The 12164-nt window shown below is 37.2% G+C and overlaps 1 pseudogene; it reads left to right on the forward strand.

Moving 5' to 3' along the window:
* The first annotated feature begins 4385 nt into the window (after positions 1-4385).
* LOC149247923 (small nucleolar RNA U31b) lies at positions 4386-4467 on the forward strand (annotated as a pseudogene).
* Positions 4468-12164: the final 7697 nt, after the last annotated feature.

Genomic DNA, 12164 nt, shown 5'->3' on the forward strand with positions numbered 1-12164 from the left:
GCAGATTGCCTCAGTCGACCACCGATCATGGCGCTAACCACCGTGCTCAACTCTTGTGGGCACGAGACTTCTGATTGGCCACTTCTCTACAAAAGCGACCCAGAATTCGGCCACACATACCAGACACTCTTGGAGGGTCGGCAGGTTGCAGATTTTCACCTCCAGGATGCCCTATTATGCCACCTCGGTCATCTTTGTGTTCCTTCAAGCGAGCGTGCCAAGATGATTTGGGAAGCACACTACAGTCGGGCTGCTGGGCATTTCGGGGTCGAGAAAATAGTGGCAGTACTGCAAAATTATTTCTATTGGCCGAATCTTCGACAGGATGTTGGGAAGTACATCTAATCATGTACTGCCTGTGCCATTGCCAAACCGACCATTAAGAAGCATGGCCTCTATACCCCGTTGCCTACCCCTAGTCGACCTTGGGAATCCATCTCCATGGATTACATGTCAGGCCTTCCTTCCACTAAGCATGGAAATGACTGTGTTTTTGTGGTCGTCGACAGGTTCTCGAAGATGGCCATTATGGTGGCCTGCAAGAAGAATATCACAGCAGAAGCCACTGCTAAACTCTTCTTTGAACGAGTGTGGGTGCACTTTGGGATCCCACAGTCTATCATCTCAGATCGGGACAGTCGGTTTCTCAGCACATTTTGGTCCAGTCTCTGGTCAATGCTGGACAACAAACTCACGAAGTCCACAGCCTTCCATCCTCAAACTGATGGCCAGACAGAGGTTGTCAATAGGATGATTGTGCACATTTTGCGCATGTATAACTCAAAGCATCCACGCACATGGGACGAGAGCCTCCCCTATGTTCAGCACAGCTACAACCGAGCTCTTCACAGCTCCACTGGCCATAGCCCTTTTCAGGTGGGTTTGGGATTCCAGCCACTATGCCCCATTGATGTGGCCATGCAACTTGCAGCTACTCACATGAATTCAGCTCATGTCCAGTCCGAAACAGATAAGGCCACCAGCTTCATTGAGCGCATCCAACATATTCGCCAGCAGGTCCATGACATTCTTGAGAAATCAAATGCCAAGTACAAGCAGCGACATGATCAACATCGGGTGCCACACAAGTTTCAGGTGGGCGACAAAGTCTGGTTGCATTTGCAAAAGGAACGCCTTACTGGAGCCTATCGGAAATTGAGACCACTCCGATATGGTCCTTACACCATTACTAAGGCTATGGGAGACAATGCATTTGAGCTCAACATTCCCCCATTCCTTGGCCTGCACCCAGTATTCAATGTGGACCGCCTTCGGCCATACTTTCCACCATTGCTAGACACATCCGACATTGCAGAACAGCTCAAACCCACAGAATTAAATCCAGATTGCATGGAACAAGCTGCAACTGATCGGATCATGGACACACAGATCAAGAACACTCGCCAACAGAATATCCAACTGTATCGAGTTGTCAAAGCAGGCCAACTCCTTCAGCAGGGCAAGTGGCTCACCAGGGAACAAGTTCAGCAGAAGTTTCCTCATCTCATGGAGGAGCTCAATGCAATGGGGACCATTGCTTCCTAAGGGGGGAGGAATGATCCAGGTGGATATTGGTGGCCACCTGCCAAGTCCACCTGGACCCCCACCATTGTCTTTCTCAGCATTTTCAGTTTCCTTAATTGTAGCACAACTTACTATTTTTAGCAGTTTTTCGGGTCCTGAACTTCCAGAGCCGTTTTGAGGCCCTAAACGACGTTTTTTGGGGAATCCGGGGGCAACATGGGTCCAAGGACCGATGTTGCCTTTTCCAACAATGATAGTGCTCGGATAGATCTTTCTAATGAGCTATTGTACGCATCAAACGGAGATCATATGCCAAAGTTACGACCCCGGGAAGTTGATATACCAACTTACCCCAAACGGGGCCCACAGTTTTGGCGTTTCATCTCCTAGGGTTAGGTTTTGGAATGTTAAGGGTTTTCCATTGTTTCTCAACAATAAATAGGCCTTCGAGCCTCATTGTAACACAGTTCAGAGGCATGTAGCCATCACATCTCTTCTCAGAGATAAGCTACCATCGCCCTAGCTGGTTTATTTCCATTTCTGGTTGTAAGCATATTTCAGTATTTTCCATTAATGAAATGAAGTATTATTTCCACTGCATCTTTGTGTATATGGTTATCTCTGTAATTTGTTGCGTTCCTGTTTAAATCCGGATCAAATACATTAAGAATATCAGTTTTACAATATACAAGTGTGCCTTGCCAAACCAAGTCTCACACTTAGCCAAATATTATAAAGAGAGGCAACCCTGCCTTTTACAATACATGTACACCTCTTGCATAAAGGATAGTGCTCACCCGAGCCACTAATTCCCCTTACCAGGTCCTGCACAATTTTTGCACATACACCGAACCCCGTGCACACCTTGCCCACACCTCTACCGGTACAAGATAATCCTCAAACTGCACCTTTAGATAATGCGCATGAGCTATGCGCAGCTCTACCCAAACCTGCGCAGCTTTACTTTACCCCTTCTACCTTATGCATAGATATGTGATGAAGATTCGATGGTTGAATGAGCTCTAAGCTCACTTTATATATATGCTTCTTACTTGGTTACATATGTGGGTTTACATGGGGTGTGGAGCCCCTTGGCCAACCCCCAAACCATACATAATGCGCCCATAAGACTCTCTTGCAAGTCGGCTTGCAAGCTCTAATCCATCGCATATAAGTTCGCTCCACACTTAGCCATATTTCTAAGTGTCGTGCCTTTCGTCGCATTTCTTCCACGGTATCGTCACATTTCTTCCGCAGCCCTGTCGCATTGTCGTTTTCCGCGCTCCCATCGTGCGCCCGTTGTGCACCCACGTGCCCGCGCGCCCGCCCGCGCCCTCGTGCACGGTGACTTCGCTCGGCGCCCGTCACACAATCGCCCGGAGGCCTTACAAACATGGTCAAGATCGAGTGGGGTGGTGGTAGCAGTGCTTTCTTCTGTACTGTGTTTTTTAGCTTTCCCTTTTGGGGCCATGTTGACAGATAGAAGAATGAGGTGATCGACTGAATGGATTGATCAAATGGAAAGAAGTTTTGCGCAGGAAACTGTTTCACCTGCAAATAATAGTAAAAAGTCAGACGAAAGTGACAAAGAGATGGGTTTAGGTTTATTTATAATATGCAGGGTTGGGCTAATGGTTTATTTTATGACTGTAGTGGCTTTAATGTTTAGGAGCGGAGCTGCAATGGACGAATAGAAACATGTATGATAACAGGGCAATGAGCATGTGAGGTGGCAATGGATATGATGACTTGGCAACGGGCATGTGAGGTGGAGGCATTGGATTGGACAAGGGATAATGGTCAAAGCGCGGGATGGAGGACCGCTGGCAAAAGAAAACCATTACGGATTTCGGAGGGGTTGGCAAATGGTTTGTGGTTTTAAGCGGGGAGGGGCGGCAGAGTGTAGAGCTATGAGATAGTGATACGTAAGGTTGGGGTGTCTGCCATTAAAACTACTTTTCGGACCCTTCCAACCCCACCCGCTACGTTAATGAGAAATTGTCGAGGGGGTTGCGAAGTCTCTCTGAGCCATTGATCTGGTCGGGGAGTAAATCCACCGTCCGATGATGTGTGCCATTTATTTTGAATCGACAAGAGTTTTTGTCGACTAACGACTTTGACCTAAAAAATATATATGCGCCATATAACATAATGTTTAATATCAAAAGACTATAACAATGATTAATACCATTTTAAGGGAAATTAATCATTAATTAATAAAAAAATTAACATTTCTAATGTGGCATATTTAAACGAGCATCCTTTGCATTTATTCTATTTGAAACCAAAGCTTTTATTTTCTTTTTGCTTCCTTAACATTTTTTGTTTTCTTTGCCTTCTTTCTTTAGGGCAACTAAATCCTAACATTTTATTGATATGTATATACATACAATATACAACTGTTTTGACAGTTTTTTAAAATTTTATTTCTTTTTTATCCATATCCTAACTTAACAATTTAAATATATTTTTGACAAATATATTGACCTATCAAAACCAAATAATGTTACACTAAACTAACCACTTTAAATCTGATTCATTTGTAATATATGTAAATGGCCTTTGATATCTGATAATGTCTCGTAATTGAGGCTAACATTGAGAGAACAACGAATCTTGCAACACAGATTAGCTTCATGTTTTTCATGTTACTATTTAGCTTGTAACATTTCTCTCTTATATTGTTTAATTATTTATTTATTTTTGTTCTTAGGCTTTTTATATGGTTAGGGTTCTAACTTTAAGTTTCTTTTATTGTAATGGAGCTGATGATGAGAAAATGTTATGTTCTGACTTAATATGATTATTTCTTATTATCACCATCTTTCGGCTGTAGCCGTGCTTGTGTTGTATTTTAGGCTGAAAATGCTGATTTGATTGTCGCCCAAGTTTTAGCGGTACTTATTTTTTGCTACGTGTGGATTGAATTTAACATGCAGATTCCATGATGGGTACTTCGAATTGTTGTCCATGTTTTCCACAACCTCTTTCTCACATAAATGTTAGATATGTCAGAAATTTTACAGAGGCAAAGGAAAGGAGAGGAGTCTCTTTCAACAAATTAGGTGCAGAAGTCAAATATCTAGCCAGCAAATCACAAGTGGACAAAGAGGTTTAAAAAAACAGAAATTTAACTCATGGCAAAACAAAGTAAAAATAGAGTGGTTGCGGTAAAACTAGATGTGAAATTTTAAAACCAAGTTGCAACAAAACATATTTTGGATTATATTTCGAAACATATGAAAATGCATTTGCATGATAAATTGGAGGCTGCAGCTCCAAGTAGAACACAAAATCTTATTGCTCTTGGCCACGACACAAAATCTTCTTTTCACGAGGGGTTGTGGAGTAACTCTCTGTAAAATCTCACATATTTTGGATTATATTTTAAAACATATGAAAATACATTACCATGATAAATTGGAGGCTGCAGCTCCAAGTAAAACACAAAACCTTACTGCTCTTCACAGGGGTTGCAGAGTAACTCTCTATAAAACCCGATAACAAATTGTTTTCACACACTCACAAATATTTGCTCCATGATTTTCTCCTTTCACACTTACACCCTTTCAACTCCTCGACTATTCAAAAAGACTTTTACATAGATATTTATCAAAACATACATTCTTGAGACATAATGCATTACTTAATAAAACATTAAGACAAAGTATGACATAATAAATGATTTTCTAACTTAAAGGTGTTGTGGCCCCATAACAAATTGTTTTCACACACTCACCAATATTTGTTCCATAATTTTCTCCTTTCACATTTACACCCTTTCAACTCCTCGACTATTCAAAAAGACTTTTACATAGATATTTATCAAAACATACATTCTTGAGACATAATGCATTACTTAACAAGACATTAAGACACAGTATGAGTAATTTTACATAATAAATGATTTTCTAACTTAAAGGTGTTGTGGAGTATAGATAACAATGTGGAGTGAATGTTTACCTATACATATTTACCAAATTTCATTAAATTTATTTGCCTATACATATTTACCAAATTTCATTAAATTTATTTGCCTCTACATATTTACCAAATTTCATTAAATTTCCATTTGCTCTTAAATGCTTGATGTGTGTTGCCGAATAGTCTGATGTGATGTAATGTGTTGCGGAATGGGGAATTCGTACTCCTGCTCACAACTTCTGTCCTTCAGCCTGGAATGCAGAATTCGTACTCCGGGAATTCGTACTCCTGCTAAGAACTTTTGTCCTTCAGCCTCGAATGTGGAATTCGTACCCCTACTCAGAACTTCCGTCTTTCAGAGTGCAAACAAATCCGCACCCTGCAAAAATCCATCCTTCAGCCTGGGATGAGGAATTTGTATTCGGAGTTGTCTATAATGCGACTTTTTGGAGATTCCGGTGACGGAATTCGGCGGAAGAAATTGAGGTTAAATCTTGATTTGTTGCAGTTAAAATGGTTTTTTAACTGCATATTTGGATTCAGCACCCTGAAAAATCCGTGGGACGCTTTCATTGTGCAGAAACTAACTATCAAACTTGCGATTCCAATAAATTCCTGCCGAATTTCGACCGGAAAAACCCGCCGAAAAAACTTTCAAAAAGTTGCGTTATAGACAACTACTTTGTATTCCTGCTCAGAACTTGTGTCTTTCAGAATGCAAACAAATCTGCGATGTGCAAATATCCATCTGACAAATATGAATCCGCAACTTGGAAAAATCCATCTGACAAGTATGACTGCTGTCAATGTGTTTAATGAAGTGGTTGAAATTAATTTTCCAACAACATGCTGATGAGGCCCTTGGTGAGAAGCCTAGTCATGGACCACTCTGAGGGTTTCCGTGTTGGAAATGTCGACAAAACCTACTTATCCAAGGCTTTGTTGCAACTCGCAACTTCTATAGATTTATTGTGTAATCTGCCATTTTTGGATCTAATAAGTAGACTTCTATGACTTAAATATTTTCAGCTATATGTTTTTAGTAGATAGCGATAAGAGATTCTGAAAAAATGGATTAGTCACTCGGATGCGTTTTTAGCCATAGCTGCATTTTTCTATAATTTAGTTTTGTTTTTGCTGGAGAATTTATTTGCACTGCGGTTACTGCTTATTACTAATTGTCTGATTCATTTCTATTTTCATTTTCTCTTTGTAATTATTTTATATGATCAGAGTTATTTGTACACACTTTTCTTTTTGCACCTATTTTTTAAGGATATGGGGTTCAGATTTAGTTTGTATTTGTTTTTTAACACTTTCAATTAACATTCTGTTTATTACGGATAAAAACACCAATAATATAGATATTAGGAAGAATGGGGATACGTGTGTTCAGATCTAGCAGCAACACCAGTTTTGAGAGTAAGTTAACTTTTCACCATTCTTAGTTTTTTTCGCTTGTTTGCTGATTGATCGTACTGAAATTTAAAACCAAAGAGAAAAGAAATATGGACAGCACTGCAATTATAAATGAGTTTTTAAGAAATATGGACAGCACTGCAATTATAAATGAGTTTTTAAGGTATATATTTCTCAACATCGTTACCGGAAACGGGGCGGTAGCCATTGTTCCCGGAGGAAAACGCACTAAAAGCGCGACGGAACGGAAACGTAGTTTTCTAAGCCTGTTTTCATGAACAATTGCATAAATTGTATGGTGAACAAATAACCTGTACTTTTCCATGTGTTCCAGCTCAGTTTTATTGTGAACAAATAACCTGTACATATTTTTATTTAAGATCCTTTCTTCACGTTTTTCCTTAGCTTAGAGCAGGTTTGTTTTTTAACTGGCCCTATCACTGTGAGGAAAAAGCAATATATTCAGGATAGAGTCCAAATAAGTTTGAAATTCATTTGATATCTTATATTAATATAGTGGAAACTATTTTCTTTTTTCTAATGATTTATCAAGGATTTGCTTCTATAACATGTATATTGCTAAAATTTATAGGTTAAACATCATTTTATATCAATTGCAAATTCTATTTATGGTTTCCCTTTTCAATGTATATTTTGGTTATATATATATATATATATAATCCTTTGAAATTTCCACACATAAATTATAAATAATAAATAGCACAAAATATAAGAAACAATAATTAGCCAGAGGCACAAAAATGTATATACTTATTGGCCAATTTGATGAATATTTGTATGAGATAAAAGGTATTCCTTATTTAGTTTTATAATTAAGTTCAGCCATAAATCTAGCTGAAACTATATTGAAAATTGAAATTAAATCCATGTTTTTCATATTTTAGTTGTTTTTTCTCTCTCCTAATTGCTTAAGTGTGAAATTTCCAAACACTATTTCTCTCGTCGTTTTTCATTTCGTTTCCCGTTTCTATTTTGATAACATAGCTTCTCAAAAGATTTGACTGAAAGAGCAAATTGGAAAGGAAAATTAGAGAGAACACCAGCCATGACATGCTTGACGAAGATCAGAGAAAATCTGCATACATAGAAGATCTGCATACATAGGTCGTTAGTCTTGAGCGAAGTATGCAGAATTAGATCTAACCTGGAATACTGCAGGTTTCATAGCACCTGTCCAAAACTGACATTGTGGGCCAAGAATATACTGAGTACAGACACAAAAACACGAGTAGATACGTGAGTTTGCAAGTGAAATTGAATCACACGTGAAGAAACACGAGTAGATATGTGAGTTTGCAAGTGAAATTGAATCACACGTGAAGATTGGAGGTAATTTTGATTGAAATTATCTCAATGTTTTTCGCCATGATAGTCAGAGTCTGTGGGTTATTCTTTTCCTGAAAATTGAGAAACTGATATGGAGAAATTTTAGTGGCAAAAATTTACATCCCTAGAAATTTAAGTTACTAGTGCAATTTATGCATTTACATGAGATATACTGAGCATAGTCAGTGTATCTGAGAAAAAATTGCCTCAGAAGCAGATAAATAAATCCAGTGGACCAAAATGGTTGACGAGGCCATGTCTTTCATCTGACTTTAGATACATAGTTACATTTAGACTAACCAAAAGTTGCCTACGAGATTTGGATTAAGTTAAATAACTTATATGGATCAACGGTTTAAAATGCCAAATTTGTATTGAAAAAACAATTTTAGTGAAATAGCTGTGGGAAACGGAGTCCAGCCATATAAATATCTTGAAAGCATTTATGCAACAGTCAGCCAAAAGTGGAATCAAGATAGGGTAGGAGGCCAAAGGCAGTATTGTTTAACACTCGGCCAAAGAACTATAGTTATGTTGTGCCTCACATTAGGTCAAGTTCCCTTCGCAATCATGAGAAACCATGATCTCAACCCTCCATGGCATGACTTTTTACTTCTTTTATATTCTACTTATATTTTGGTATTATCTCTAAAAAGAATAAGAGGTCGCAAGTGGTGTCAACAAGGTTCCCTCGAGGCGCTAAGGTGGTATCACATGGGTTAAATGTCCACGGTCACTTTGGCACAAATCCCTATTCGAGGCACTAAGGTGGTGTCACATGGGATAAATGTCCACTGTCACTTTGGCACAAATCCCTTTTCTTTAAGTCAACTCCTCTTAAAAGGCTACGGGGATTTTCATAATCTACACAATAATAGCGTCATCCAAGATAAGTAGAACAATGCCTAGTATTGATGTTTAAGGTGAAGGTAGAAGTTGACTATAATTTTTAGTAATGAGGAATAAATTTTAATAATAAAATTTAGTGTAGAAAAACATAGTCCAATAAGATAAAGTTATGTTAAATGTCTCAAAAGATAATGTATTTGATGCATGAGGGTAAGTTTAAAGGGGTCTTACTAGATGTTAATGATTTAATTCAGTTATCTCCTCTAGTAGCCACTAAATTTGGACAATTATATTGTTTTCCTGTATTTTTTAGATCTGCAAAATATAATAAACACTGAAAACATGCCAGCACAAGTTCCTTTGAATGCTATTCACAAGTGTGGAATCATACTAAATTAATAGGTTAATGGCGGGGAATCTTGGGAAGTAGCTATGAGAAATTAAAATAGTTCAACAACCTAATGTCTATAAGTAGAATGAAATTTCCAACAATATGGAAATTGTTTGGAACAAAAATGGGTTTATTTTCCATAGGGTTAAGTCCAAGAAATCTATGCCAACAATAAATCTACTTTTTAAACGCAGAGAAATGTCTATTTTTATACCAGAAAATTGATAATAAGAAGGGTTACTAATGATAAATATGAGGTTTCTTTGTTGGATTTGTATAAAATCTATTTGTGATAAATTGTAGATTTGGAAAATATTTTGAAACTACCCTAGTGAAATATGATTTTAATTGCAAAAATTAGAGGGAAAATGTTTTAGCTTGGATGAAAATGGTTTTAAGTAAAAATCCCAAGGATCTACTAGTGCATTAAAGATAAAAATCTTAAGTTGCAAGGCTAGAAAATCGAAAAGGGAAAAAAAATGTATTTTAATTTTTTTATAAATACAAAAAATAAAAGAGATGAATAAATTTTCAAGTGGATGGTTGTTGTAATGTGGTTTATCTTGGATTTGCTTTTAGCTTTCAGGATGTTGGATGTTGGATTAAGATCATAACCCTTTCCTTTTCAGCTGTGCAATTTTGATTGGAACAAGGAATTCGAGTCTAGGTGACTATCCCACCCCAATCTAATCTAGAATATTGATACAATCTTCAGATTTTGCAAGGAAAATACCTCTTTTCAAGAAGTCTCCAACCATTGGGTCAACTATCACACAATGAAATCACTCTTACCAATGGAATCCTCGATAAGGATTTAGTTAGCAATTGAATTTGACAAACACTTTGTATCAACAAAGGGGAGATGAGTAGGGAAAATTTTAAGAATGGAAATTTATCTTAAAGTTTAGAAACCTTGGCGAATCCCACTAGTCCATAATATGAAATCTATAAAATGTTTGGAGATATTTTTGTAAAAATATTCAAATTTATAATATTTTTATATAGTCTATATATAATTTTTTGGCGATTTTTAGGGTACAATAATTTCATTCTATAAAATTTGGGTGAATCATTTTTACAAAAAAATGGATCTTTTGGGAAAAAATATAGAAAATTAGCCCATGGGCGAATATTAGCACCTACAATTTTCCCTAGAGATGAAGTCTAGCACTTTGATCTCTCCTTCCATGTGACAAATTTTTCCTTAAATGGAATCATCTAGTAGCCTAAGAAATAACCCATAAAACTTGTATCTATTCTATGAAGTTCTCTTACAACATAATCCAAGAAGAACAATAATAGAAAGTCAACAGAATATTTGTATTGGAAAATAATTTTTTATTAAAATGGCATAATGATATCAGAGTTCAACAACCTATTTGGGTAAAGGGTTTAGCCTTATATAATTTTCTTTGTAATGGCTAGTAAATTCCTTTCTCAAAATAATATTTGTTGACTTGTCATCTACAAGACCCAAGACTAAGTGACTATATGAGAGTAATTTTCTGCATAAAAAATTAATTCACCCACTAAATGGGCTCAACTTGACTTGGAGAGACATTGTTTTGTCTTAGGATCAAAATGTTTATCTTGATTTGACTTTGATTGATCTTGATATGATGAAAAGTAGCTTAATGTCTCGATTTTCATGCACCAATATCTACTTGACCCCCTTTTTTAACTCCCACATGTAGACATTGATTTGGCTTAGGATCCCAATGTATAGCTTGATTTGATTACGACTGAGCTTAATATGATGAAAAGTAGCCCATCGCCATGATTTTCATGCGTTAACATCTACTCTGGCTACCTTTTTAACTCTCATGTGTGCATTGGAAAGCATTTTGACTAGTCCAAGACTTGACTTGAGATGAGGAATTCCTTGCATGATAAAGAGGGAATCTTGGTTAGGGAGGTTGGTCTTCATTATGGAGATGGCAACAAGCCTGTTTTTGACCCCCTTTTCACCTAGGGTGTTACCTTTAGGCCAACCTATGTTATTCCCACATAATCTATGTTATTCCCATTCATTAACATAAAAGTGTTACCTCTAGGACTTTGATTGATCTTGATATGATGAAAAGTAGCTTAATGTCTCAAATTTCATGCACCAATATCTACTTGACCCCCTTTTTTAACTCCCACATGTAGACATTGATTTGGCTTAGGATCCCAATGTCTAGCTTGATTTGACTTCGACTAAGCTTAATATGATGAAAAGTAGCCCATCACCATGATTTTCATGAGCTAAAATCTACTTTGACTACCTTTTTAACTCTCATGTGTGCGCTAGAAAGCATTTTGACTAGTCCAAGACTTGACTTGAGATTAGGAATGTCTTGCATGATAAGGAGGGCATATTTCATAGAGAGGTTGGTCTTCATTATGGAGATGCCAACAAGCTTGTTTTTGACCTCGTTTTGACCTAGGTGTTACCTCTAGGCCAATCTATGCTATTCCCATAATCAAATGCTACATAAAAGTGTTGCAATATACAATCTTACATAAACATGAGAAAAGTGCACGAGGTATATGTAAAGGGGAGGCGACACCCTTGGTTCACACCTTAACATATCATTAGAGAAATTTTGAGGTAAAAAATGAGTCTTTAAAAAAAGGTACAACCAAAATCAACTTTATAAGATATAATAGGATTGAAGAGATGATTTCAACCATGGGGACGATTCAGCATTTTTGGAGTAAAAAAAAA

The sequence above is a fragment of the Pinus tabuliformis genome, chromosome 7 (assembly GCF_031772625.1).
Source record: "Pinus tabuliformis cultivar Carrire ecotype Pingquan chromosome 7, CPIR1, whole genome shotgun sequence".
Taxonomy (NCBI): Eukaryota; Viridiplantae; Streptophyta; class Pinopsida; order Pinales; family Pinaceae; genus Pinus; species Pinus tabuliformis.